At 39.6% G+C, this 26,890-nt stretch overlaps 1 long non-coding RNA gene across 1 annotated transcript in view; it reads left to right on the plus strand.

The window, feature by feature from the left end:
- LOC132534296 (uncharacterized) overlaps positions 1 to 26,583 on the plus strand; it is a 91,796-nt gene extending 65,213 nt beyond the window's left edge. Inside the window, exon 4 of the long non-coding RNA XR_009546019.1 lies at positions 26,202 to 26,583. This is a non-coding gene — a long non-coding RNA (uncharacterized LOC132534296). The remainder of the gene's footprint in view (positions 1 to 26,201) is intronic.
- The last annotated feature ends 307 nt before the right edge of the window (positions 26,584 to 26,890 follow it).

Genomic DNA, 26,890 nt, shown 5'->3' on the forward strand with positions numbered 1-26,890 from the left:
TATTGCTAAAATAAAAAATATAGTACAGGAATTTACATTCTCTGACACCAGCATTTAATGGTTTAGATATAAACCAACACAGATTCATATTTATGTACTTTGCATTTTAAACTAAAAAGCACCAGTAGGATGGCAGAGGACCTGTTTGTATTGTTGTGTGGAAAAATGAGAAATGCTATGCATATACAAACTATTGTATTTACTGTTGACTGTGAAACATTAATCCCTCAATAAGGGAAAAAAGTGAATAAAGCAGTGGTCTGGCAGGTGTTATAGTGGGTAAGGTACTGTACTCTAGAGCATGATGTCCTAAATTCACTCCCTAGTAATGTATGTACCACAGTGATGTCTGGTTCTCTTTCTCACCTATCTCTGTCATTAATAGATAAATAAAATATTTTAATAACCAAAAAGCACCATAGAAATAAAAAAAGAAGTCTGTACAGCTCTGGAATAAGTAACATATCAATGATGATGGTGATAAAGAGAAGAGATTTTAATGTTTAACATTATGTTTTATATGCATCAATGACTATACAGAAGTTTGAATATGTTTCTCCAAACTTAGCAGCTAGTATATTGTTTTGACTAGTTTAAAGGAGCAAAACACGGAATTTGTATGTGTCTGTATATGTCTCTCTCTTCCCTGTAGAAAACTATCACCATCATGAAACATACTTAAGCAAGCTTATTGGCACTACCAGTAGTATGTTTAGGCAATGCTCAGATCTGCTCTTTGATACATATGTTCAAAAGACTTAGAAGTATATTAACACTTGCATCATTCTGTTTCTAAACACAAGCTTCAATATAGCTTTTGGACAGGGAATGTATAACACAGCAACACAGCTACCTAACATAAGAAACCTTTTAGAACTTTCAGGGCAGGTTTGGTGACAGGTGATTCCTTTAACCATTACTTGTACAAGAAGGTTTTAATCCCTCTATCTAATTTGAAGGACAGTCTATCAGGATATACTATTCTTGGCTGAAAGCCTTTTTTATCTAATGCTCGACAGATACCTTGCCATTCTCTTAGAGTTTGTGTCAAGAAATCTGCTGATAATCTAATGGGTTTTCCTCTGTATGAGACTCTGTTTCAGCTTTCAGGTCCTTTCTTTATCTTTACTCATTGTAATTGTGATGTGCCTTGATGTCTTTAGGTCTGGGTCAGTTCTGTTTGGGATTCTCTGGAACTTTTGATGATATATATATATATATACACACACACACACACACACACACACACACACACATATATATATATATATATATATATAGTTTAGAGTGGCAAAGTTTTCTGTTTTTCTGCTTTTTTATCTCCTGTAGAATGTCCTTTCCTCTCTTTTCTTGTCTGGTAAGCCAATAATGCATATATTACTTCTTTTGAGGACATCCCATTGTTTTGTAATTGCTTTCAGTGTCTCTGAATATGTTTCTTGGTTATCTTCATTCTTCTTCTTCTAGCGTTTGCCCTTCTTCCGTAGCCAGTCAACAGCATCAGGTTGAGCCTGACGTAAAGTTTCGAGACCTCCTTTGAATCTGGAGAGGTGGCAGTCGTTGACTATGTGGGTCATAGTCTGTCTGGAGCTTCAGGGGCAGTTCGGGTCGTCTCTGGCTCCCCAGCGATGGAACATAGCGGCGCACCGGCCATGGCCTGTTCGATAGCGATTGAGGAGGGCCCGATCATAACGTGCTAGGTCAAAGCTGGGTTGACGCTTGCAGGGGTCTGTGACGAGGTGTTTGTTCTTTACCTCAGCTGACTGCCAACTCTGTTTCCAAGAGTCTGGAACAGAGAAGTTCAGTGTAGGCGTAGGGGACCAGATTGGGTGACAATATGTCAAGCGTTGGACAGGGTGGGCGAAGATCTCCGCGTATATTGGCAGGTCAGGTCGAGCGTAGACATGGGAAATGAACTTAGATGATGCCGCATCCCGATGAATATCTGGCGGGTTATCTTCATTCTTAGGTTTCTCTAATTGAATCTCAATCTTGCTAATTCTGTTTTCTGCTTCTGATATTCTGCTCTGACTTCTCTCAGCTCTATTCCTTCCTTCAGCTATTTTGTTACCTTGTTCTGATATTGTATTAGCTTGCTCAGCTAGTTGTGTTTTTAACTCAGCTATTTCACATTATAGTTCTCTAATTGCCTTAAGATAGTTTGTGTTTACATTCATAGTTTTATTTTTGTTTCACCATTTTTTATATCCATCTCAAATGTTCTCCTCACTCCTATGATTAGTGCTTCAGTTAATTTTGGGTATTTTCTTCATTGTTAGATGCTTCTCACTTGCTTGGATTTTTCTGGGCTTCTGTCCTGGCTCATTCACTGCAACCCTTTTTCTTATTTGACCATTATAGCCCTACCCCACTAGAGAAAACAGAAGGATCAGCTGACAATGCCAATGTCCAGTGGAGAAACAATTACAGAAGCCAGAACAATCACTTTCTGAATCCCATGAAGAATTTTGATACTCTGGTCCAGAGGGGGAGAGATGTTAAGGGAAGACAACCAGAGGTTCTCTGAACCCCGACTCCATCAGGAGTCAGAGAGAAAAGTGGAAATAAGGAAGGATATTCAGAAGTAGTAATAGGTGTAAATGTGACTTAGAAAGAAGATGGGACCATAGGGAAAAAATTTGCAAGTGTGTATAAATATAATTATAGAAGTAATAGTCAATTCATATCTGTGAAGTTGGGAGACCCACTGCAGTTTCCAATGGAGGGAATGAAGACACAAAACTCAGGGGGTGGGAATGGTTATCTCATAATTTTGTAAACTTTGTGAATAAAAAATCACTAGTAAAAACTGGAAAGAAAAAGGATACCTAACATCACTTAAATTTCATTTAAAAAATGAGGGTTTATGAACAGACATTATAGAAAACACTATCATTTAAAGTGCCAAAGTCGTAGCAAGATTTGTGGGATGCATTGGGTCGATCTTCCCGTGGTGCATCCCGTGTGGACCCATTCATTGGAGAAACTGACCATCCTTCCTAGCCGACTGAATCCACATGGATCCCAGTCACTTTCAAAGCCAGCAACAAGCAGCTCCTGAAGGCTTTCAACCTGACGCTGTTGACTGGCTACTGAAGAAGGGCAAACGCTAGAAGAAGAAGAAGAAGCAAGAGAGCTCATCTTAAAAGGTCACATAGTCTGCCATGAACACGGCCTAGGATCAAACCTGATCTGCACTAAGCTGAAAGAAGTTCTCATCCAGCGATTTGCTGTTTTCCCTTCTGTCTCAATTTTTCTAGTAAACAAAAGTGAAAAGAGAGATATGATTTCTTGGGAGTAGTAAAAAAATGGTGTGAGAAAGGGAGAAACATTAACATGAAAACTTCAGCAATTTCTAAAAATGGTTTTAAAATGGGACTGGGACTCACTTAAAGAATGGTACTTTTCTGATTTTACTTTGTTGTTGTTGATTTTCCAACTATATAAAAATATTCAAGTTAAAAGGTAACTGTAAGGAGCTTGGCAGTAGCACACGAGGTTAAGTGCACATGGTGGCGTGGAGTGAAAGGACCAGCAGAAGGATCCTGGTTCAGGCCCCCGGTTCCCCACCTGCAGGATGGTGGCCTCACAGGCGGTGAAGCAGGTCTGCAGGTGTCTTTCTTTCTTCCCCCCTCTCTGTCTTCCCCTACTCTCTCCATTTCTTTTTGTCCTGCCCAATAGCAATAACATCAATAACAATAATAATAACAACAAGGGCAAAAAAAGAGAAAAAAATGGCCTTCAGTAGTAGTGGAATCATAGTGCAGGTACAGAGCCCAGCAATAACCCTTGAGGCAATAATAATAATAATAATAATATAACTGTAGTTGTGTGGAAAACTGAGAAATGTTACACATGTACAAATTACTGTATTTTACTGTCAACTGTAAACCATTAATCTCAATAAAGAAAAAATAAGTGTATTATCATATTTAAGCAAAATGAAATATTTCAATTAAGTATTTGAGCTTGTACATGTAGATGTATGTATATAATTTTCCTGATAATTCAAGATTCTCCCTTTACCATATGAATCAAATAACACAAATTGAAAAAAAAACAACTAAAGAAGCATTTGAAATAGGTAGATAATGTAAAACAAACAAACAAAAAAACTCATTCAATAACATGAAAATATTAGTTGTATGAGACAATGTTTTATTTGAAGTTTACTTTTCTCCTTAAACTCTTTTTTTTTTTTCTGTTAACACTCCAAATTGTATATGTCATGCCCACATTTAAATTGTGTAACAGCCTGCTCTCAAACGCTTTGCAGTGCTCATTGGTCTCTGGTATACTGAGGAGAGGTGTGTGTTCCTTTCACATTCATGAGTTTGAAATGAAAACGTGGCCTGTCCAACATGTTGGGTTTTCCTAAGAACATTCCAAAAGTCTGATTTTATTTATGTATATTCAACTGAAACACTAACTCTCCTGCTTTCTACTATTCATTTCAGTTTAAGCAGCTTCTGTATTGTCCTGTTTTATATCTAGTCACTCCCAGCTGCAAAACCCCTTATGATAATCATAAAGTGAACTGCTATGGGAACGGGGAATGATATTGTTTTCTTCTCAATTCTATCTCCCATCAACACTTTACAATTTCAAAGAGGCATTAGCAGATATAGTAAGAAACAGCTGCTTAATTTACCTTAATTGCTAGGCAAATGTCTTATTTTTATCTAGATAGCAGATTCAGCAGATTTTTGAGAGCATATGTTTATTGGGTTTCTAGTGCTCACAGAGAATCACACATTCTTTTCTCTCACAAAACAAAGATTCCAAAGCATTATGTTCTGCAAGTATAAAACTCCAACCACGGACTTTCCTGACATAATCTTCAGTCATCTTTTAGACCACATTGGGACAGATGTTCCAGATACAATCGCTTAGAAACAATAAACAATCCAATCCAATCTACAACTATTATTTTTGCTTCCAATGTATGATCAAGATTCTAATATCTATCTAGCAACTAACCTGGTCACATTTGGTTTTGTAAATGTGTATTTGTAACTCAGACACTCAGTCCAGGTGAGTGTGTTCAGATTTAAACTCCTCCGAAATGACTAACAATTACTATTTAATTTTTCCTTATTGAGGGGATTCAGTCAACAGTAAAATGCAGAAGTCGGTCCATGTGTCAGATTTCTCAGTCTTCCACATCACACTCAAACGTCCCTCCTAGCTCTTCTGCCACCATCATGTTCCGGGACCTGACCCCTCTCCACCCCTCACAGCCCCAGAGTCCTTTACTTTGATGCAATACATTAAATCCAGACACAGTTTTGAAAAAAGATCACACAGGGAAATTCTCCACAGTTCAAAGCATTTCTTTAATTTCGAACAAGTATCATTTTATGATCTGTGAACAGGAGAAAACAATTAAGGCAGAACTGTAATAATAGTTGTGATGTACACTTCCAATTTACTATCTGGTTAAATTTAACTTACTAATATTTAATTTTGAATTTTTCACCAGCATGCATATGTAAATTCTTGTATAGATTTCTTTTTTAAAATATTTATTTATTCCCTTTTCTGGCCCTTGTTGTTTTATTGGTGTAGTTATTGTTGTTGTTACTGATGTTGTTGTTGTTGGATAGGACAGAGAGAAATGGAGAAAGGAGGGGAAGACAGAGAGGGGAAGAGAAAGACAGACACCTGCAGACCTGCTTCACCGCCTGTGAAGCGACTCCCCTGCATGTGGGGAGCCGGGGGCTCGAACCGGGATCCTAAGGCTGGTTCTTGTGCTTTGTGCCACCTGCGCTTAACCCGCTGCGCTACCGCCCTGCTCCCTTGTATAATCTTGTTATCCCATTGTGGCTGTCAGGTTTGGTACCAGCATTACTAAATGAGTTACATAATATAGCAATCCTTTTCTCTTTTCTTCAGTAAAAATGTGTAAGACTGAATGTATTCAATAACATTTTTTTGGCAGTGACCCTTCTAAATGCTGGTGTGTGTGTGTGTGTGTGAGTGTGTGTGTGTGTGTGTGTGTGTGTGTGTGTGAGTGTGTGTGAGTGTGTGCGTGTGTGCAAGTGCCTGCTTTTTTGTAAAGGTTTATTTATTCATGAGAGAGGAGGGGAGAGAACCAGAATGCCACTCTGACATGTACAATGCCAGGGATCAAACTTGGGGCCTCACGCTTCAAATTGCAGAGTTTTATCCACAGTGCTACCTACCTCCCTGTTTGTGGGGTGGAAATGTTTTTCACAAAGTAAATCTTTATTTTATTTTACTTCATTTTGGGGTTAATGGTTTACAGTCTAGTCCTTAACACACAGGCCCAGCCTCTCCTCTCTCTTGACTGGCGTCCAGGAACACACCAGGACCCCAGTGTCCATCTTCCTGTCCCTTCCCCTCCTTTCCCAGAGTCCTTTGCTGTGGTGCCACCAGCCACAACCATCCAGGTTTCACCTGACGTTTTCTGTGATGTTTCTTTGTCCTTAAGTGGCTTTAGCTTAATGGATTCAGAACTGATTATATCCAATCTGTGCTTAAGGGAGTTGTGGTCAAGTTGTTTTTAAAAAATTATAATCCTGTTACTAATTTGTTCACATATGTTAGCTCAATTTATTTGTATAACTGATGCTTTCTATAGTTATGACCACCATTTCCCGACTTTATTGATTTATGCCTACTTGACTTTTACTCTGATAAAATGAAGTATACTTATATATTTTATTAAACTGTTCAATTAGCCAGTTTACCTCATTGGTCTTTCTTATTGTATATATATTTTACTCATTATTTTCCATTTTAATTTAACTATTTTAATAAAGTCATTTTTATTCTATTGTTTATTTCTAAGATTCTGAGATACTGTAGTTAGTTCATCCTCAGTTTTACCTTTTGACAATCTATTCATTCATGTTTGTAGATTTTATTTTAACACTACTTAAATAATTTGAACATGCATTATTTTTACTGTCATATAGTTCTAGACAGTTTTGCTATAATTATTAAAATTTTGAATTTTGCCAAATTATAGTTTGCACTTATTTATTTTAATTGCTTACACTGTCATTAGCATATGCAGTTAGGATAACTAATTTCATCTGATACTCATCTGAAGGATTCACATACCACTAAAATAAGAATTAAAACACCGTGTTGACTTTCACACATATCTGAACTGCTTTAAATGTCTAGCCCTACATCCAATTTTTCTAAGCATGCTGCCAAGCTAGCACTCGCATGCCGATGGGAATTTGAACTAGTCAACCCAGGAATAACTTGATTTACTATGAAGTCAAATATACACCTGACATAGCAAACCTGTTTATATATAGTATTTAAGAAAATGCAGACTCTAAAATAAATGTGCAGAAATGATTATGGCAGCCCCAATCACAATGACATCAATTTCACATCCAATCCATACTCATAAAGAGGAGATGCACTGTATTCAGAGTCTTGGGTGTCAATATTATGAACCCAACGTAGAAAAAAAATGTACTGCAGAGATATGCAAAACCATAGATGATGACTCAGACAGTACACTGAGCAAGAGAAGGCGACCACATGATGTAAAGCTGCATAATTCTATTCGCATAAGGTTATAAACAGATCAAGCTAAGCTGTGCTGAGCCCTTTCTAAAAGGTGTTTTTGGTCACCAGTGGTGAATAGCCAAGGCTGGACCACAGACAAGCTTTCTGAAGTCTGCTGAGAGTATTTTTTTGAGCATTGTTAAAAGTTCATTTTGCACAGCTTGGTGGATCTCTTTAACTTCACCAGAGATGCTGTTTCAAGTGGTATACATTTCACTCGATGCTCAATTGAATTAAGCAGAAAATGATTTACAGATATTTAACTCTACATAATAAAGCTCAATGTTTTCATGAAACTGTCTTATGTATATTTTAGTCATCTAAAAATGCACTTAGGGAAACAAACAAACACACAAAAAAGATATTCAGGCACACCCACCCCTCAGACAAATATGTCTGTACACAGTGTCCCCAGTCTCCTGAATCCTTTTTCTGTGGATATGTCCTGTCCACTCAGCTTTGTTTGCCCTCCTGCTGGTTCAGCTCTGCCTTCCCTCCCCCAGCTGGGATTCTATTATGTGATAGCAGTGTGTTTTCTCTATAACCACATATTAGGACATTTTAGATCAAATTTTATTCTAATTTTATTTGTACTTGTTTCCTTAACTTTTCTCCCAATATGCCGTGAGAGAAAGTGAAAGATTTTATTTAAAGTTTTTCTTTTCTTTCCTGTTTTTTTTTTGTTGTTGTTGTTTGTTTTGTTTTTTTACCTGTTGTTGTTGCCTCCAGGTCTATCGCTTGGGCTCATTTTCTGCACTACGAATCCACTGCTCCAGTGGCCGTTATTATTATTATTGGATAGAGACAGCCAGATATTGAGAGGGAAGGGGCTGATACAGAGAGAGGGAGACAGAGAGACACCTGCAGCCCTGCTTCACCACTCGCAAAGCTTTCCCCCTGCAGGTGGGGACCTGGGGCTTGAACCTGGGTCTCTGAGCACTGTGACATGTGCGCTCAGCCAGGTGCGCCCCCACCCTCTCCAAGCTTTTTCTCCTTCGTGGGGGGTTATTATGCTTGTGTAGCAGTGCTTGACCGACATTGTTTTTCAAAGTTTCCCTGGCAGAGTAGAATCCAGGCTTTGTTCCTGTGTGCCTGTTCCTTTATTTTTTATTTTTTATATTTTTAATCCCTTTTTGTTGCCCTTGTTGTTTTTTATTGTTGTTGTAGTTATTATTGGAGTCATCATTGTTGATAGGACAGAGAGAAATGGAGAGAGGAGGGGAAGACAGAGAGGGGGAGAGAAAGACAGACACCTGCAGACCTGCTTCACCGCCTGTGAAGCAACTCCCCTGCAGCTGGGGAGCCGGGGGCTCGAACCGGGATCCTTATGCCGGTCCTTGCGCTTTGCACTTAGGTTCAGTGTAGGACTTTACCCTTTAAATCTCAAAATCCTGAAACTTCCTGTTAATCATAAAGTAAATGAATAGAGTGAGGTAATTAAAGCAAAAAAATGAATCCTTTCTTGATCAAAAATGACTAACTTTGCATCTTTCGAAAACAAAATCACCCAGTAATGAACTGTTACAGACGCGATGCGAATAAGGCGTCCTGGAATGGCCACTTGCTGCTGGCTGAGCACAGGGCCCACGAGCCTTGGAAATGACCTGGTCCCACTTATGTCCACCAACATACCTGGTCCTGGTAGGAACTAAATGGGCCAAGCACAGGGAAGCTCCCTTGGTCTTTTCTTATAGCTGGAACACTCTGGTAAACCAGGGCAGGCCAGCAGGCACTTACTAACAGGCGTAGTACTCCTTAAGACCTGTATATCTGACTCCCTCTAGTGCCCAGTGAGCCTTGAGGGATTCCCCAGAGCATAGGGACCACACACACACACACACACACACACACACACACACACACACACACAAAGTAAGACACACAAAAAGACTATTTCTCTTATTTATTTTATAAATATTCTATTACTTTTATTTATTGGATACAAACAGCCATACATCAAAAAAGTAGGTGGAAATGATAGATAGATGATAGATAGATAAATAATAGATAGATAATAGGTAGATAGATAAATAGATAATAGGTAGATAGATGATAGATAGATAGGTAGATAGATGGATGGATAGATACTGACTGCACTGTTTCAGCACTCGCAAAGCTTTTTCCTTGCTGGGACTTGAGCCCAGGTCCTTGAGCACTGTAATAAGTGCACTCAACTAGGTGAGCCACCCTCTGGCCCCCTAGAAAGTCTTTTTCTAATATCTGTAAAGTGTAAAGATGCTAAAAAAAGAAGTTGTATGAAGTTAGAAGATGGGACAAAGCCATTATGAACAGCAAAGACGGACTCCTCCAGCGAGAACTTCCTTCCACGGGAGAAAGGCGCATGAGTGAGGGAAGGCTCATGGGAGATCACTTGGCAGTGAGGACCAGTGAGCTTCACAATGGTCACTTCCGATTTCCACCTTGAAGGAAAGGGCACCTTTACATTCCTCTTAAGTCTTTTTTTTTTTTCAGAAAGCAAATAAACAGAAGCAAGCATCATGCATATATATATTCTATCAAAGTTGGACAGGTTTCCCAAGAAACGCCAAATAAGTTGATATTACAGCAATTTTGAAAACCAGAGACATACCTCTAAATAAACGTCTCACCTGTAAAGAATGTAAACACATTTTGAACCTCCAATCACTTGGTTTGGATGGTTTTAAAATTATTTGTCAAGTTATGAAAAAGAAGAATATTTTTACCTTTTAAATATTTTCTAAAGAATCTGGGATTCCAAAACAGATGACCAAAAGCTAGCGACATTTTTCATTACCTATATTTCCTATTCTGAAAATGTAGCAGTGGAAGGCAATTTAGGAGATAATGATCATGAATGCGCAAGAATGAAAGAAGCAGGAAAATGGGCTTTCAAAATGTATGTGTCAGCAAGCTCAGACAACGGGCTGGAGAGAACACACTGACACAAAGTCTACAACCAAGTGGGAGCCGGCAGTTTCTAAGATGTAACAATAAGGGCAAAGAAATAAACTATACCCATGAAAATAAACTGTGGAAGAGTCACCTGGTGGTGTTGAATAAGATGTGAACTTCTGAACGGGGGTTAGATATGGGAAATCACAAGATAAGGATGTCAGTGTGGTTCAGTCATTTACAGACGACGTTTTGAGAACCGAAGTCAAAATAAATTGCAGCTACCGTATCTTAAAGGTAAAAGTAAAGTCAACGTGCAGTGAAGGTAGACATAAGGCGATAAGTGGTTGTTCACAAGGGTAGGAAGGGAGGCCTGCACTTACAATGTCCTGGGAAGTTTCATTTTATGAATGAACTTACCTTGCCGTCATCTTGAAATCCTTTGTTATAGACAGTTTGCTGATTTTAATGAGATAGGTACAGAGGGGAGGATCCAGAGAGGCCAGAACTCTGCTCAGCTCTGATTGATGGTGGTGCTGAGGACGGAACCTGAGACCTAATGACTTCAGTCATGAAGGTCATTTGCAGAACCGTTATGCTGTCTCCCCACACCTCATACTAATTCTGAAGATCTATTGGCTCATGGTCTCGCAGTGGATTAAGCTCACATGATGCAAAGCACAAGGACTTGTGCAAGGATCCTGGTTCGAGCCCCCAGTTCCCTACCTACAGGGAGGTCGTTTTATAAGCAGTGAAGCAGGTCAGCAGGTGTCTGTCTTTCTCTCCCCCTCTCTGTCTTCCCCTCCTCTCTCCATTTCTCTCTGTCCTACCCAACAACAAGAAGAGCAGTATCAGCAATAACCAACAACAACAATAACAAGAAGGGCAACAAAATGGAAAAAATGGCTTCCAGGAACACTAGATTGGTAGTGCAGGCACCAAGGCCCAGCTACAACCCTTGAGGCAGAAAAAAGAAAAAAAAAGAATATATTGGTTCACATAGGCAACATCTGTTACCAAAGAGGAATTTAATACTTTATTTCTGTTAATTTCATATATATATATATATCACCACCAGGATTGTTGCTGGGGCTTGGTGCTGGCAGTATGAATCCACCACTCCTGGTGGTCATTTTTTCCTTAAAAAAAAAAAGTATTCGATAGAACAGAAAGTAATTGAAGTAATTTGTTTGGCTTCGTATGTTAACTCTCTTTTCAGTCACCAGGTTCCAGGTGTCATCAGGATGCCGGCCAGGCTTCCCTGGATTGAAGACCCCACCAATATGTCCTGGAGCTCAGCTTCCCCGGAGACCCACCCCACTAGGGAAAGAGAGAGGCAGACAGGGAGTATGGACCGACCAGTCAACGCCCATGTTCAGCGGGGAAGCAATTACAGAAGCCAGACCTTCTACCTTCTGCAACCCACAGTGACCCTGGGTCCATGCTCCCAGAGGGATGGAGAATGGGAAAGCTGTCAGGGTAGGGGGTGGGATATGGAGATTGTGTGGTGGGAATTGTGTGGAGTTGTACCCCTCCTACCCTATGGTTTTGTTATAAATAAATAAATAAATAAATAAAAATTTAAAAAAAAAAAGAAAGGAGGGAGTAGAGAGAGAGAGAAACACCTTCAGACCTGCTTCACCACTTGTGAAGCTTCCATGCTTGGAACCGAGTCCTTGAACTGGGTAATCCATGCGCTTAGCCAGGCCCAGTAATTAATTTATCATCTTTTGACATCTATAAAATTAAGTGTTTGAATCATATCTTCTACATTCATGTAGTGGTTTTGAGAACACTTAACATTTGATTTAGAAGCAGAGTGGATAAGCAGAGAACAGGAAGAAAACCTAACTTAATGTGACTTGTTGGAATGAGTTGTTCTGTGTGGTAATGAGAGCGCTATTTCCGACTGAAGGAATAAACGGTACGAAGTATCACCATCACTGCATCTTTACATCCTATGTGGTAAAGCGCTAAAGGGAGAACAAACCAGTGAAGCTTTCCATAGTGCACGTCACTTTTTTATTCATTCCTTGGCTGTCTAGACGACTTCTGTAAGGATGACGGATCCAGCAAGCAGTGTAAGCTGAGCAATCAATAAACAAAGTCATGGGCTTCTATCAATAGATAATTGACAGCTGACCTTAACATAAAATGGAAGGATTTAACATTCCCTCTACAGTAAACAAAACAAAGCCAAACGAATAATAAATCACACCAAATCAGATGTATAGTACTGAACTTTTTATTTTGGGAAAGGCCAATTCTTATCAGAAAGTGGAAGTAGCTTTTTTCACATACTTGGGAGTAAAGAGAAGACAGAAGCTGCCTGCCGTCCAAACACGGAGGGACACTCTTTTCTCTGCAGGCCGCCCACTGCATTCTGGTTTGCCTCTAGTGAACTTAGTGCGAGAAGGTAACTCTCCACATTCTCTGCCCTGATTATACACGGGAAATACATCTCCCCCCAAAGAAGCTCACTCTGTAGAGTTCTTCCACTGCTATGCATTGTCCGGACTTTTGTAACTTTGTTTTATATGTTTTATTTATTTTTTCCCTGTCGTTGCCCTTGTTGTTTTATTGTTGTAGTTATCGTTGTTATTATTGATGTCGTTGTTTGATAAGACAGAGAGAAATGGAGAGAGGTGGGGAAGACAGAGAGGGGGAGAGAAAGACAGACACCTGCAGACCTGCTTCACCGCCTGGGAAGCGACTCCCCTGCAGGTGGGGAGCAGGGGGCTCAAACCGGGATCCTTACGCCGGTCCTTGTGCTTTGTGCCACATGTGCTTAACCTGCTGTGCTACACCTGACTCCCCTTTTGTAACTTTTTATATCCTTGACCTAGACAAGGGGTCCAAGTCAGATGACTGCTTCAAACCCCTTGTTTATAAGCTCAGCTCTGTAGTCTAGAACCTGGTTTTCAAGAAAAGAAGAGAAAGCAAGAATGCAAGAATGCTTTCTGAGATGCTTCCGGGAGAGAGTGGACTGCCTCATTCACCCGGAATGCACCTATGTTGTCCTACACACAGCCCAGCTCTGAGTTCGCCTTCCAGGCCTCCAGGCCCTAGTGTCTGCCTATCTCCTTCTGTTTTTCTGTCTGTAGTTCTCAATCTGCAAAAGCTGGCTGGGGAGAACAGAGTAGTGAGACACTGATGTCATGAAGAGCTGTAAGGTTCTCAGGACACGCCATTACCTGGCTCAGTTCTTGAGAACCACTGGAGTGTTTTTTTTTTAATTGTTTAAATTTATTTTAAAAAGGAGACATTAACAAAACCATAGGATAAGAGGGGTATAACTCCACACAATTCTCACCATCAGATCTCCGTCATTGATCTTGACTGGTCAACTGTGTGGGGATAACTTGCTAACATGCAGCATAACAGATTTTCAAGTCTAACTAATTATCTAGTTAATTATGCTGGGCACCTGTGTTAATAAACCACAACTTTTACATCTAGATGATGTTAAAATACCATGGCACAGCCCTTTGACTCTCTCTTCTCGTAGGATACTGTAGGTAAGTAACAGCTCTGGCTTTGCCAAAATACTTCTTTAGCAAAAGCTTCTATTACAGAAGACACAGGGGAAATACACATGAATGAAGAAACTTACAAGGAAAGAGAAAGAACTGTCTCTTTCAGTACTTATCCCAATTGTACCAGAGAAATCTTAGTTCTCTTTCCCTAATAAAAGCGAAACTTACATCTAAGATGGAAAACTAACTCTAGTTTTACTCTGTGTCTTAATTTTGATCACCTGCTAGCCCAAACGGCCCGTCTTTAGCACACACTGTCACAGCAGTCAAGTGGTATCTGACTGACATCAGTATTTGCATTTCTCTAGTCGTCAGTGATTTCGTCTATATCTCTATGTGTTTGTTGACCCCTTTGCATTTATTCTTTGGTGAATGGGTATTTTATCCATACCCTTCCCCATTTTTGAATTTTTTTTTTTTTTTGGTGAGCTCAATAGGAGATGCAGAGGAGAGAAAGAGAGAGAGAGAGAGAGAGAGAGAGAGAGAGAGAGAGAGGGAGAGAATCACTACTCTAGTGCATGCAATGCTGGGTTTTAAACTCAGGCATGAGTATCCAATCTTTTGCCATCTGAGTCATTTCCTGAGCTGTAATCCAGCTTTTCTAGAGTAAATTTATTGTGCAGTGTCATCATGGCAATAGAAAACTGATTCTCAAGCTCAATGGCTTACTTCTCTCAATCGTATCTTGATACTAACTGTTATCTAAGCAATACAATTTGCATATATGTGAAATATATTTAATGGATGTCTCTATATATTACTGGGTGAAAAGACAGTGCAATACAATTGATCTTCTCTGAAAGTGAGATAATGAGTGCCAGGGTAGCATCCTTGCGAAGTGAATACGCACTTGAGCAGAAGCACAGGGGATGAGTTCAAGCTTATTCCCTTGCTCAGGCTGGAGATGTGGTTTCAGCCCTTACTTTCCACTGCTGTGTTTGGTGTCCTTGAACCTGGTTAAGCTCAAATGAGTAGTCTTTCTGTAAATGACCTTATTTAAGCAGTCAACTAAGATGCTTTTCATGTGTGCGTTTTGCAAACTGGTCTGTACATACTATTCAAAAGACTTTGAGCTCCACTAAGCAGCACTCACATCTCCCTGCAGAGTGATCCTTTCTCTTGTTTCAATGTTCTAATTGGTACAGTTCCCTTGGTGTCCTTGGGAGGATGATCAAGTCTGGTGTTCTACTCATCTCATTGACTACAATCCTTCCAACATTTGGGTGCTTAAAGAATAAATCCAATTGTATCCCCCAAATAAAATAAAATCCTCATCCGTTTTATATCACTTGTTCTGTTGGCTAACAGTACATGTAGCCTTCCTTTTATCCTTATTACCACCATTGACATTTTCTTTTTTTTTTTTTAAGTTTTCTATATTTCAGATTACTTATTATTAGACAGAGACATAGAGAAATCGAGAGGGGAGGGGATGGCAGAGAAGGAGAGAGACAGGGAGACCTGCAGCCCTGCTCTTACTTCATCACTCATGAAGCTTCCCCTCGCAGATGGCTACCAGGGTTTCTGTTACAAAGGACGCAGGTACCCACACTCGGTAGGGTGTGCGCTGAGCCAGGTGCACCCCCACCTGGCCCTTACTAGCGATGCTGTGCTTTCATTGCTTTGTTTACTTTCTGGATCTTTTTTGCACGGGTATCTCCAGAGACCTGGTGCTAAGAGGCCTTTGCTATATATTACATCAGGGAGTAGAGTCGTGTGAAAATTTATTCTGACCCAGGGGTACTAGAACAAAGAGAAAAAGAAAATTAAAAAAATATATATATACAATCTCATCCTTATTATGTTTGATGTCATTTCAGTCAAGGAGAAAGATAAGAGATGAGACCCGGCAACTAAAGCTGCAAGGACAGAGGCCACTGGCTCGGAGGCAGCTTGCTAATATCCAAGGTGTTTCTCAAGCCTCCTGCTGGCAGCCTGTGGACTTCTCAGAACCACCAGTTTCTTTATTTTTATAACTGGCTGTCTGGCCTTACAGGCCCCTCAGATCACGTCAGTTATTACATAGAATAAAAGAGTAAGATGATGGACATTTAGGAAGCAGAAATTTCGGTTTTTACTGCTTCATTAAATCTTTATGTGAACTTGTATATGTCCCCTTTTACCTTGATCATCAACTCTGTCAGCAGAGAAATAGATGAGTCATCAACACTTTATAGGCTTCATAAGCATTATATAAAGCATATATCAAAATAACACCATCAGTAAAAGGTCTAAATACAAATGAATCACTGTCACTGTTTTCGTATCTGAAATAAATCAAACATCATCAAAAGCAAAGGTATCACTTTAATGGTTACTGTAAATACAGTTCAGACTCCAAGAAAAAGGAAGCGCGAAATAAAATAAATAGCCGCTTACATAAGAAGACAAACCCATCATAATGGGGATAACGGCAGTGATTTTGTTTATCATTAAAAATTACTATGAAATAATTAGACTAGTAAGGCTAGAGCAAGAAACTGAAGTCAAAGCTTGCCACATTAAAAGGCGGGTGGAGGGAGAGAGAGAGAGAAAGAGAGAGAGAGAGAGATGGTGTTACTTTGTTGAGAGTCTGTTATAAACTCTGAGTTGGCTGTCTCATTTCACCAAGGAAGGTGGAGAGGAGGTTAATAGAATAGAGGCCACTGCGTTTCCATCAGTGTTCACAAGTAGGTGTGGGAGTCATCTTCATCCCTCAGGTGGCCACTCCTAGACTCACTGAGACAGTGTGGAGGTCTGTGTGCTTCTTAGTGAACATCTAGATTCCCTGATGTCATCCTGAGTCCCTTTGGAACAGGGCGTCATAAGCTAAATACCTTCAGAGAGTTGAAGAGAGGAGAGGGAGTTAAAAAGCACTGTCCAGAGACCATGATGAGGTCTACTGGAGGAAGACATGTTCATCTCTCTGGGCCCTTGGTCCTCAAAAGTTAGCACCCTAAAGAAGAATATTTCCCCCAAACCTCCAGGGGCCAGAGACTTTCTGAGGCTCTTGGTAGCATTTTCTCTGGGATCTGAGAAACTGTGAGAAGGGGATCGATATGTGGCTGTCAGTGTATGTGCTCATGAATAGTTTGCCAGCATCTTGAGTTTTCCTGTCTGGCTCATTTATCACCAGTAAGAAGGGACACAGTAACCAATATTAGAGTGTGGTTACACTTCCAATTATATTACATTTGTTTCGACATTTCTGTGAATTATACTTTTTCTAACATCGAATAAAATTGAACCCCTATATACTATAATATAAATGTCACTTTGACTGAACTATCTAGTTTGTGTTCTTTATGGAAAAAAAATCCTGCCTCTTATAGTAGACCCCAGCAATCACAAGCAAGAGATTTTGGAGGGAAAGTCAAGCTGTAAGAGAATTTTCTTTAACAATAGAAGTTTCTGCTTGATACTATGAGTGAATATATCTCCAAACTAAAGGAAGTCTTCTTTTAGAATTGACTTGTCACTAAAAATAAACAAAATGAGGAGAACAAACACTAGAGCTACAGGTTAGCAATTGCAGGTTCTGTAGAGAGCTACAGGCTAGCACACACCTTTTGATGATCACTTGAAGTGTTCAAGCCTCTTGCCTCTGGAGATGGGGTGATCATGAGCAAGTTATTTGTGCTGCAACTATTTTTACCTTGTAGAACAACTAGCTACTGTATCTTTAGCCAAATAAACTGGAAATTTAAAGCAAGCATGTGAACCATGTGAACTGAAAGTAAATGCTAATGTTATAATGACACCAACTTATTTTTTTATCATACTATAAAAATGATCCCTGAAAGAACAGCCTTACCAACTTATTTTTAATACACATTAGTTCTGTATACAAATATAGTCCTTTCTAATCTTAAAGTCTAATGCTCCCCTCCCCCCTTCCTCCTCCACCACTGAAGAACTACTGGACTCTTGTGGAACTAAGTGCTGGAACTGACAGCCCCATGCCTATGGCGTGAACCACTGTGCTGTCTCTCATGTCTTAAATTCTTTTAAAAATTATTTTATGATATTATATTTAATTTATTTTTAATGAGAGAGAAAGAGATCACAGCACTGATCAGCTTTGGCCTGCTGTAGTGCTAGGAACTAGTCCTGGGTTCTCAGAGCCTCAGGCATGAGAGCCTTTTTGCCAGACCATTATGCTGTCTCCCCAACTGTGATTTCTTCTTTTTATAAGAAACTGTGATCAGAGTATTGGTCTGGAAGCGATCAGACTAGAGACCGTAGTCTTTGGTTCACACACACAATGAACGCTTATAACCTGAGTCTTCCCAGGGACTTTCTAAACTTCATATTCTATTTCTTATACTCAGTGCTTGGCATGAAGCTCTTTATGGAAACATCTACACATGTAGAGATCCAGGTGGGTTTCTCATTACTTAAAATTATTTACTCTACTTTAAAAACTGTTATATAATTTTGTTGTTAATAAGTAGTGACTATCAAGTGCCCTATATCTGAGATTGCTTTCTTTCACATCTATGAGGGTACTTACATGCATATAAAAGTAATAGTTATTTCATTTTTCTCTCTTTAATTTCCTTTCAGATCACCACTGCACTTATAATTTGGTCATGATGCAATTTTACATCTACACGTACACTAAAGTCTACTCCTGCCCGTTAAGAAGTGTTATTCAGAGGCTTAGTTTCATCATCTATTAAAATGCTGATGAAACTTTGGGTTTGTTTTGCTGCCAATGCAAATCTTGAAGAAAATAATTGTCAGTTTGATTAGCTACCTAAGTGCCAGAAAGTTTCCTATATCCGTATTAGAGTAAAATATCTTCTGGAAAGTGCGAGGGCAGCTTTGGCAATTTGTTGATACTTCAGGCTTTTATAACATCAGTTATTTTCTGCTTGCTAAAAAAATCTTTAAAATGCTCAGATTGTGCTGTGAGTGGTATGAGAAGACATTGCTCATTATATTATTGTCAAGATGTGAGTGGTATATGCAAAAGCAAAATAAATGGATATAAAGGTAATTTGTAAGTCAACAAAAATATAAAGTGACATAAAGCTTGCATAAACCTGTCTCAATATTTTCAGCAGTTTGTAAAGCAACAGTATATTCACTGAAATGTGAAAACAAGAAAGACTACCTAGTCCTTCATTAAGAAGTCTCGATGAGTCTACGGCCATACCATCCTGAGCACGCCCGATCTCGTCTGATCTCGGAAGAAGTCTTGATGAAGGCTTCTAAGTCGCTCTGCCTCCATCACTGACAACTTTTAGTTCACAAGTTTTCCAACCAATTTAGCAAGGAGTGATTGTGATTTTAATAGTATCTCAGGCCTAAGGCAATGCTTTCAATTTCTGGCCATCTCTATCCAATAAGTAATGATAATAAAAATAAAGAGGACAGAAAAAGAAGAAGAACATAGAAATAAAGAAAAGGAAAAAAACTAATAGCCAGGAGCAATGGCTTCATCATGCAGATTCTGAGCCTCAGCAAAATTCCTGGTGGCAAGAAAAAAAATCTTTTTTTTTTTTTAAAGAAGAAACACAATGATAATCAATTCAATCTGTCTATTAGAAAGTTAAGTTAAGGGGACCAGGCAATGGCCCACTCTGTTAAGCACACACGCTACCACACCCAAGGACTTAGGTTTGATCCCAGCTCCCCACCTGCATGGAGAACATTTCACGAACTGTGAAGCTGGTCTGTAGGTGCCTCATTTTCTCTCTATCTCCACCTCCCCTCTCAATTTCTCTCTGTCCTATCAAATTTTTAAAAAGAAAGAAAGAGAGAGAAAAAGAAAGAAAGGAAGGAAGAAAGAAAGAGAAGAAAGAAATAAGAAAGAAAGAAAGAAAGAAAGAAAGAAAGAAAGAAAGAAAGAGAGAAAGAGAAAAGAAACTATGGCCCCTGGATTCGTTGTGTCAGCACTGAGCTCCAGTGATAATCCCGTTAAATAGATAGATAGCTTAGTTTTATCATTTTTAGGTAGGAACAAGTTGCTTTGTACTCTCTTACTACATTTATTTATTTATTGAATAGAGACAGCCAGAAATAAGAGGGAAGGGATGATAGAGAGGGAGGGAGACAGACATCTACAACACTGCCTCACCACTCGCAAAGCTTTCCCTGTGCATGCGGGGACCAGGGGCTTGAACCCGGGTCCTTGTACACTGTAACTTGTGCGCTCAACCAGGTGCGCCATCACCTGGCCCTGGAACAAGTTGCTTTGTATTTTGATATTGATTTCTTAATTATCATAGTCCTCACTTGATGTCTATTTATCAGCTATAAGAAATATACATGAGGATCTGGGAGACAGCATAATGGTTATGCAAAAGGCTTTCATTCCTAAGGCTCTGAAGTCCCAGGTTCGGTGCTCAGCACCACCATAAGCCAGAGCTGAGCAGTGTTATGGTCAGTCTGTCATCTGTCCATCTATTATCTATGTATCATCTATCATCACTTTTCTCTCTTGTTGTGACTCCAACAGGAGTTTGGGATTATTAGCATATGAATAGCGTCACCTTGAGGCAGGACACACAGAGAAGGGAAGGTAGTAGGCAGGGACTTGGAGCAGGTCAGCTCTCTGGCTGCTGCTGCTTCTCCTGGTCAGAAGCTTCTCCACGGAGATGCCCCAAGTATCTGCCCTGGCCACTTCTCCTGGAAACTGAGCACGTGTGACTCTGCTGGCCGGTAAACTTTCAGACCCTCTACAGCCATGAGCAGCCTTTACCAGAGCTGACAATTGTTTATCTTATGGGTCTACGCTTTTGATAACTACATTCAGACTTTATGGACCTAGCGTACTCTTACCCCTGATGATAATAGCTTATTTTGCCTTTTACCTGGTCCAACCTAATAAAACCTTCTGTTGTTTAAACCTGTTCTCAGCTCCCACTGTGAACCTTTTATGCACTGAAGCCCTAAATCTAACCCTTTTTAAGTTAAAGTTTCAACACTCTCTGTATCTCTCATGAAAAATAAGTGAATATACATGCTGCAAATATGTATTATTCTAACACATACATCAATGTATTTTAAAGAGTAATTTAATAATTAATCTATTACATATAAAAACAAAAGTGCCTAACGACATGAAAGACAGTAAACTAACATCTACACCACACTGTTAGAACCTCTCTATCCCCTTCCTGTGCACTGACAATGATCCTGCTTCAATTTTAAGCAAATAGACTCACACCTGCAGATGGTCTGTGATGAAAACAATCTATTCAAAGGCAACATCACTTAACTGCAATTGTATTAGCAACAATTGTTAGTCATGAAGCTTTGCTTTTTTATTTAAATCCATCCCACACACAAGCAAATTCTAGGAAATTGTTGCTGTTTTCGCCGTTTCTATTTATACTTGTGATTATAATAAATTATGCCTTTTTGTTTAAACACTAGAGACCATATTCCTTTATTGTCCCTGTGTTTCAATCTTCTGTATTATTGTTACCACACAAGGGGATAAACCTGCAATTTTAACACAGATGCACTATATATATAATTAATTTGAAGATGAGATAGTTACACTTTGCTAGGATTTCCCCAAACTCAGTAAAACCACATTTCTCTGGCAAACAATTATTCAGAAACAAAGGAGTAAATAAAATCGTCCAGATAAATGTTCCCTATTTCTGTTAAGTATGCAGCGGTGCAGGAAAGAGATAAACTGCAGAAATACTGTGTTTTTAAATGTCTTTCTGAGTTTTCAGTACTCTGAGTGACAAATTGTGTTTTATGAAAGTTATGTGAACTTTAACAAACCCATGTATCTGAAATTAGTTTTTAATTCATTTATTATGAGAGAACTAAGGGAAAGAGAGTTTACACCCTGCATAGTTTCTATTCTCACTTTATGTTCTCAGCAATTATTTTTCTTTAGTTAACCAAGTTTTATTGACTGTCTAGTTTTTGTCCTACTTTATCAGTCAGACTATTTTTTTCTTAATCAAGACTTTATTTATATTTCCAGTAAGTTTCTCGTCCTGGTTGTAAACTGATATTTGAAATATTCAGTTTTCTGAACTATTACAAGTGATTGAGGATTTTCCCAGTAGTCTTTGCCAAACATAAATGACTAGTTTTTCATCAGTCAGGATGTGCTTTCCTTTTATGAGATATTAGATGTTAGGCTAGCTAAAATCTGACCCTGGAATATTTTGTAAAAGGCGGTATTCTCCCTCTGCTGAAACCAGGGAATATTAAATTCCTTGTTATAAAACAGGTTTTTTTTCTAAGTTAAGGTGAAACTTTTCCCTAACAGTGAAGACCAAGTATGCAAATGTTTTTCTGTATTGCAGGAAAAAATTCAGGTATTCAGATGCTACAGTTTGTTTGTTTTTCATCAGATAATGCAGCTAAAATTTGCGTTTTGAATAACTAGTATTAGGGAACATCATGCCCAGTAGACTGTTTATTTGTAGTTCTTTGTATTTTATTAATATATAATATATACTTTGTAGAGTATAATATATTGTATACATCAGATATATATAATCACAGGTCTTTACCACTCAGGGCAAACTGCTTTTCAAACAGAAAGGGAGAGAGAGAGAGAGAGAGAGAGAGAGAGAGAGAGAGAGAGACTGACCACACCACTGAAAATTCTTCCCCAAAGGTTTTGGGGGCTGAAGCCTGAGTCACCCACAGCAGACATGCTCTTAAGTAAGCTCTCCCTGTACTTTACATCCATTCTACTGTCTACATACATTTATAATTTTGTAGATTAAGTAATTTATTACTTAGTTCATTTGGCATCTCCTTCTAACTGAATTTATTTTGCTAGCCCTATTTTCCAAAAGCAAGAAGTAAAACATCAAAAGAATTTGAGGGAACCAAGAGAATTAGTAGATGTTACTAACTGAACTGAGGATAATTTCTGGAACCATCTGTTCCACCCCGGTTCCATGGCTGCCAGTTCTTAGCAACATCGCCCCGCCAGATATTCGTCGGGATGCGGCATCATCTAAGTTCATTTCCCACGTCTACGCTCAACCGGACCTGCCAATATACGCGGATATCTTCGCCCACCCTGTCCAACGCTTGACATCTCGTCACCCAATCTGGTCCCCTACGCCTACACTGAACTTCTCTGTTCCAGACTCTTGGAAACAGAGTTGGCAGTCAGCTGAGGTCAAGAACAAACACCTCATCACAGACCCCTGCAAGCGTCAACCCGGCTTTGACCTGGCACGTTATGATCGGGCCCTCCTCAATCGCTATCGAACAGGCCATGGCCGGTGCGCCGCTATGTTCCATCGCTGGGGAGCCAGAGACGACCCGAACTGCCCCTGCGGCTCCAGACAGACTGTGACCCACATAGTCAACGACTGCCACCTCTCCAGATTCAAAGGAGGTCTCGAAACTTGACATCAGGCTCAACCTGACGCTGTTGACTGGCTGCGGAAGAAGTGCAAACGCTAGAAGAAGAACTGAACCATCAGTGAGTACTAGGAGGAAGTCGGGGAACAAGAAAGCAAATACACATTTAAGTTCATTCACAGTGGGATGTAAGTGGACAGGACAGAGAGTACATGTGTCTTGTTGAATTGATTTTTTTTCTCTATCAGTTGCTGCTTATCTATCATCCATACCTTTGAGTTGCTATGATTAAACTGTAAAGTGTCTCACACAGATGCTTAAAAATGTCATCATTATATTTTCCCCTCCCTTCCCTTCCCTTCCCTTCCCTTCCCTTCCCTTCCCTTCCCTTCCCTTCCCTTCCCTTCCCTTCCCTTCCTTTCTTTCCCTTCTTTCCTTTTTCCTCCTCCTCCTCTCTCTCCCCCCCTTTCCCTCCCTCCCTCCCTCCACCTCTCTCTCTCTCTCTCTCTCTCTCTCTTTCTCTCTCTCTGTCTTTCTTTGTTTACTAGAGCACTGCTCCACTCTGGCTTATGTTGGTGTGAGGAATTGAACCTGGACTTGAGAGCCTCAGGCATGAGAGTCTCTTTGCAGAATAAATGTTACCATTGAACCATATCTTCATATGAAAAAAACATATAGTCTAGATTTAGCTCATTTACTTTAGACTACTTCTTCAATCGTATCTCCTCAGGCCTCTTCAACTTTAAGGCTTCCCTGGTTCATAGATTCTAGTATAGAGAATGACTAAAATGCTTCAATTTTGTTCTCTTCCATTTGGTCCACTTGGAAAATCATTCATCCTTGGCAAAATACCTTAGTGGACTATTCTACTTTAATTTTTGTCAACTAGGGTTGAACTTTGTTTTTTAATAGATGAAGATTAATTGAAGCTATAAACACTGGCTACTAGAAATTTATACTAGAAAAAAAAACAACTCAGATGATAGGGTTCTCTATATTTTAATATTGCTAATCATTGTCAGAAATCTTGGAGTTCCTTCCGCTAGTCATAATAGAGGATAAAATGCAACTTTTTTTTTCTTTTTGCGTATGAAAGCAAAAGGACTAGATGCAGTGTTAATAAGCTCAGATATATTATGCTTTCTTGAAAATTAAGCAACTATACTCTGTATTTAACCATTTTCCTTCTCCATTTTCTGTCAGTTATAAGTACACTATCTCTAGATGTCATCCCACAAAGCCTTGAAATTATGTTAATTTATTTCCAGATTTTTCCTTTTGATGCTTCAAATTGAACTATTTCTATTTGAATATTGTAAGGTGAGCTATTAAATTATATTCAGTCTTATGCTGTTCACTTCAACCAGAACAACATGACATATTTCATATATTTTTTCGTCTCTAGAATTTGTGTGTTCACAAAATTGTGTTCACAATTTTGAAGATAAGGTGAAATTCCCATGTTCTGGGAAAAAGAAAGAATCTAACTTTATGGGAAGAATTATTTGGTTTAATAAACTCTAACCTCTTGCTTTCAAACACACATTATTAGTTTAGTGAAAAATCTAGTTATTATGTCCATGCAATTCCAACCCCTCTAAGCCTGCATCAGCTGAAGACTAGGAGCTCACCAAGATGACCCTGACTTGAAGCTGATGGTGCTACTTTACCATCAAAACCAGGTATGTGTGTGACTCTGTTTAAGGCTGAGGTAAAATTTGCATGTCAGAGTTACACACTGGGCTGGATATGTCACTGCCTTTATGGACTGACTTATCTCTGGAAGGACATTCCATCTCTTCCCAGTAAGAATACTTTTAATTTTTTAAAATATTTATTTATTTATTCCCTTTTGTTGTCCTTGTTGTTTTATTGTTGTGGTTATTATTGAGGTGGTTGTTGTTGGATAGGACAGAGAGAAATGGAGAGAGGAGGGGAAGACAGAGAGGGGGAGAGAAAGACAGACACCTGCAGACCTGCTTCACCGCCTGTGAAGCGACTCCCCTGCAGGTGGGGAGCTGGGGGCTCCAACCGGGATCCTTACACGGGTCCTTGTGCTTTGCACCACGTGTGCTTAACCCACTGCACTACTGCCCAACTCCCCCAGCAAGAATATTTTTAAGATATCAAAACATTACAAAATACAGAATACCAAAAATATGATTAATACTCTTTCCTCATTATATAAACTCGTTTTCCTATAAAGCCCTGAGTGAATACACATAGAGACCTTGCCTTCTAATCCTAAATTAGCATTTCTGCTTTTTTAATAAAAATGACAGGCTTGGTTCCTCCTTGCTTTTTACAGTCTCTTGATTATTCAAAATGATTATTATACTTTTACTGCACATTGAATATGTAAGGTTTTTGTTGAATGATTTCATTATTGTCCTCGAAACAGTGGTAAGAGCTGTTCTGACAGGTAGCAAGTTTTACTTATGAATTAACTTGATTTTTGTTTGGTAATAAACTTCTACAAGGTAAATGTAATGATGTTTTCCTTTTACCCCTCCTGACATGAGTGCAGCCTAGAATGTTCCCAGCTGTGACCCTGGACTGTGAGCTCAGACTGACAGGGACTCTGAGGTCACACAGGCTCCTGTGCTGAGTGTGAATAGACATGGGCCCTGGGTCAGATGGATGGGCTGAAAGGTCAATGGTATTTATATACTTTGTTCATGTTTGAGAGCTACTCTGTGTTCTAATCCAGCTTTCGAGTCCTAGTCTCAACTCTGACACCACCTTCCCAGACAATACATTGAGTCCACCTGCATGTTAGCTGTCGGGCGCAGGCAAAAATTACTAAATCCATGGGCCTCTTGGAAGATATATAAAATAGATTTGCTAGCTTCTTCCCACACAAAGACCTCTAATCTCATCTACTCTATTCCTACTTTTGGGTTCCTGGGTTATTCAACATTTTGCCCTGCTTTATATTTTTCTGTCTTTCAGCCACCAAGTTGCAGATGCTACTATGATTCCATCCTGACCTCCCTGGGCAGACGCCCTCACCCATGTGTCCTGGAGCCTCCCCTCCCCAGAGCCCTGCCCCACTAGGGACAGACAGACACAGGCTGGGGGTGTGGATCCACCTGCCAGCACCCATGTCCAGCGGAGAAGCAATGACAGAAGCCACAACTCCCACCTTCTGCTCCCCATAGAGAATTTGTGTCCAGACTCCCAGAGGGATAAAGAACAGGGAAGCTTCCAGTGGAGGGGATGGGACAGGAACGCTGGTGGTGGGAACTGTGTGGAGTCACAGGCTGAATCCTTGCTCTCTTATAATGGTGTAAATCATTATTAAGTCACTGGTAATAAATAGAATAAATTTTGATCTTTTACTAAATGTTTCAGATGCTTCTTGCTGACCAATTTAAACATGCCCAGTGTTGGGTGGAAGCTAGACAGCATAATGGTTATGCAAAGAGGCTCTCATGCCCTGGACTTCACAGTCTCAGGTTCAATCCCCCGCACCTCCATAAGCCAGAACTGAGCAGTGCTGTAGTAAAAACAAACGAAACATGTCCGGCGTTTGCTTTTTAGTGGGATCTCCACAGCTTGTTTAAGTTTTATGTGCTTGGCCATTTTTTATCTAAGTGTGAAATTCTTCCCTGTGACCAGTTCAGTGTTGTTAAAATTCT

This window comes from Erinaceus europaeus, chromosome 18, assembly GCF_950295315.1.
Source record: "Erinaceus europaeus chromosome 18, mEriEur2.1, whole genome shotgun sequence".
NCBI lineage: Eukaryota > Metazoa > Chordata > Mammalia > Eulipotyphla > Erinaceidae > Erinaceus > Erinaceus europaeus.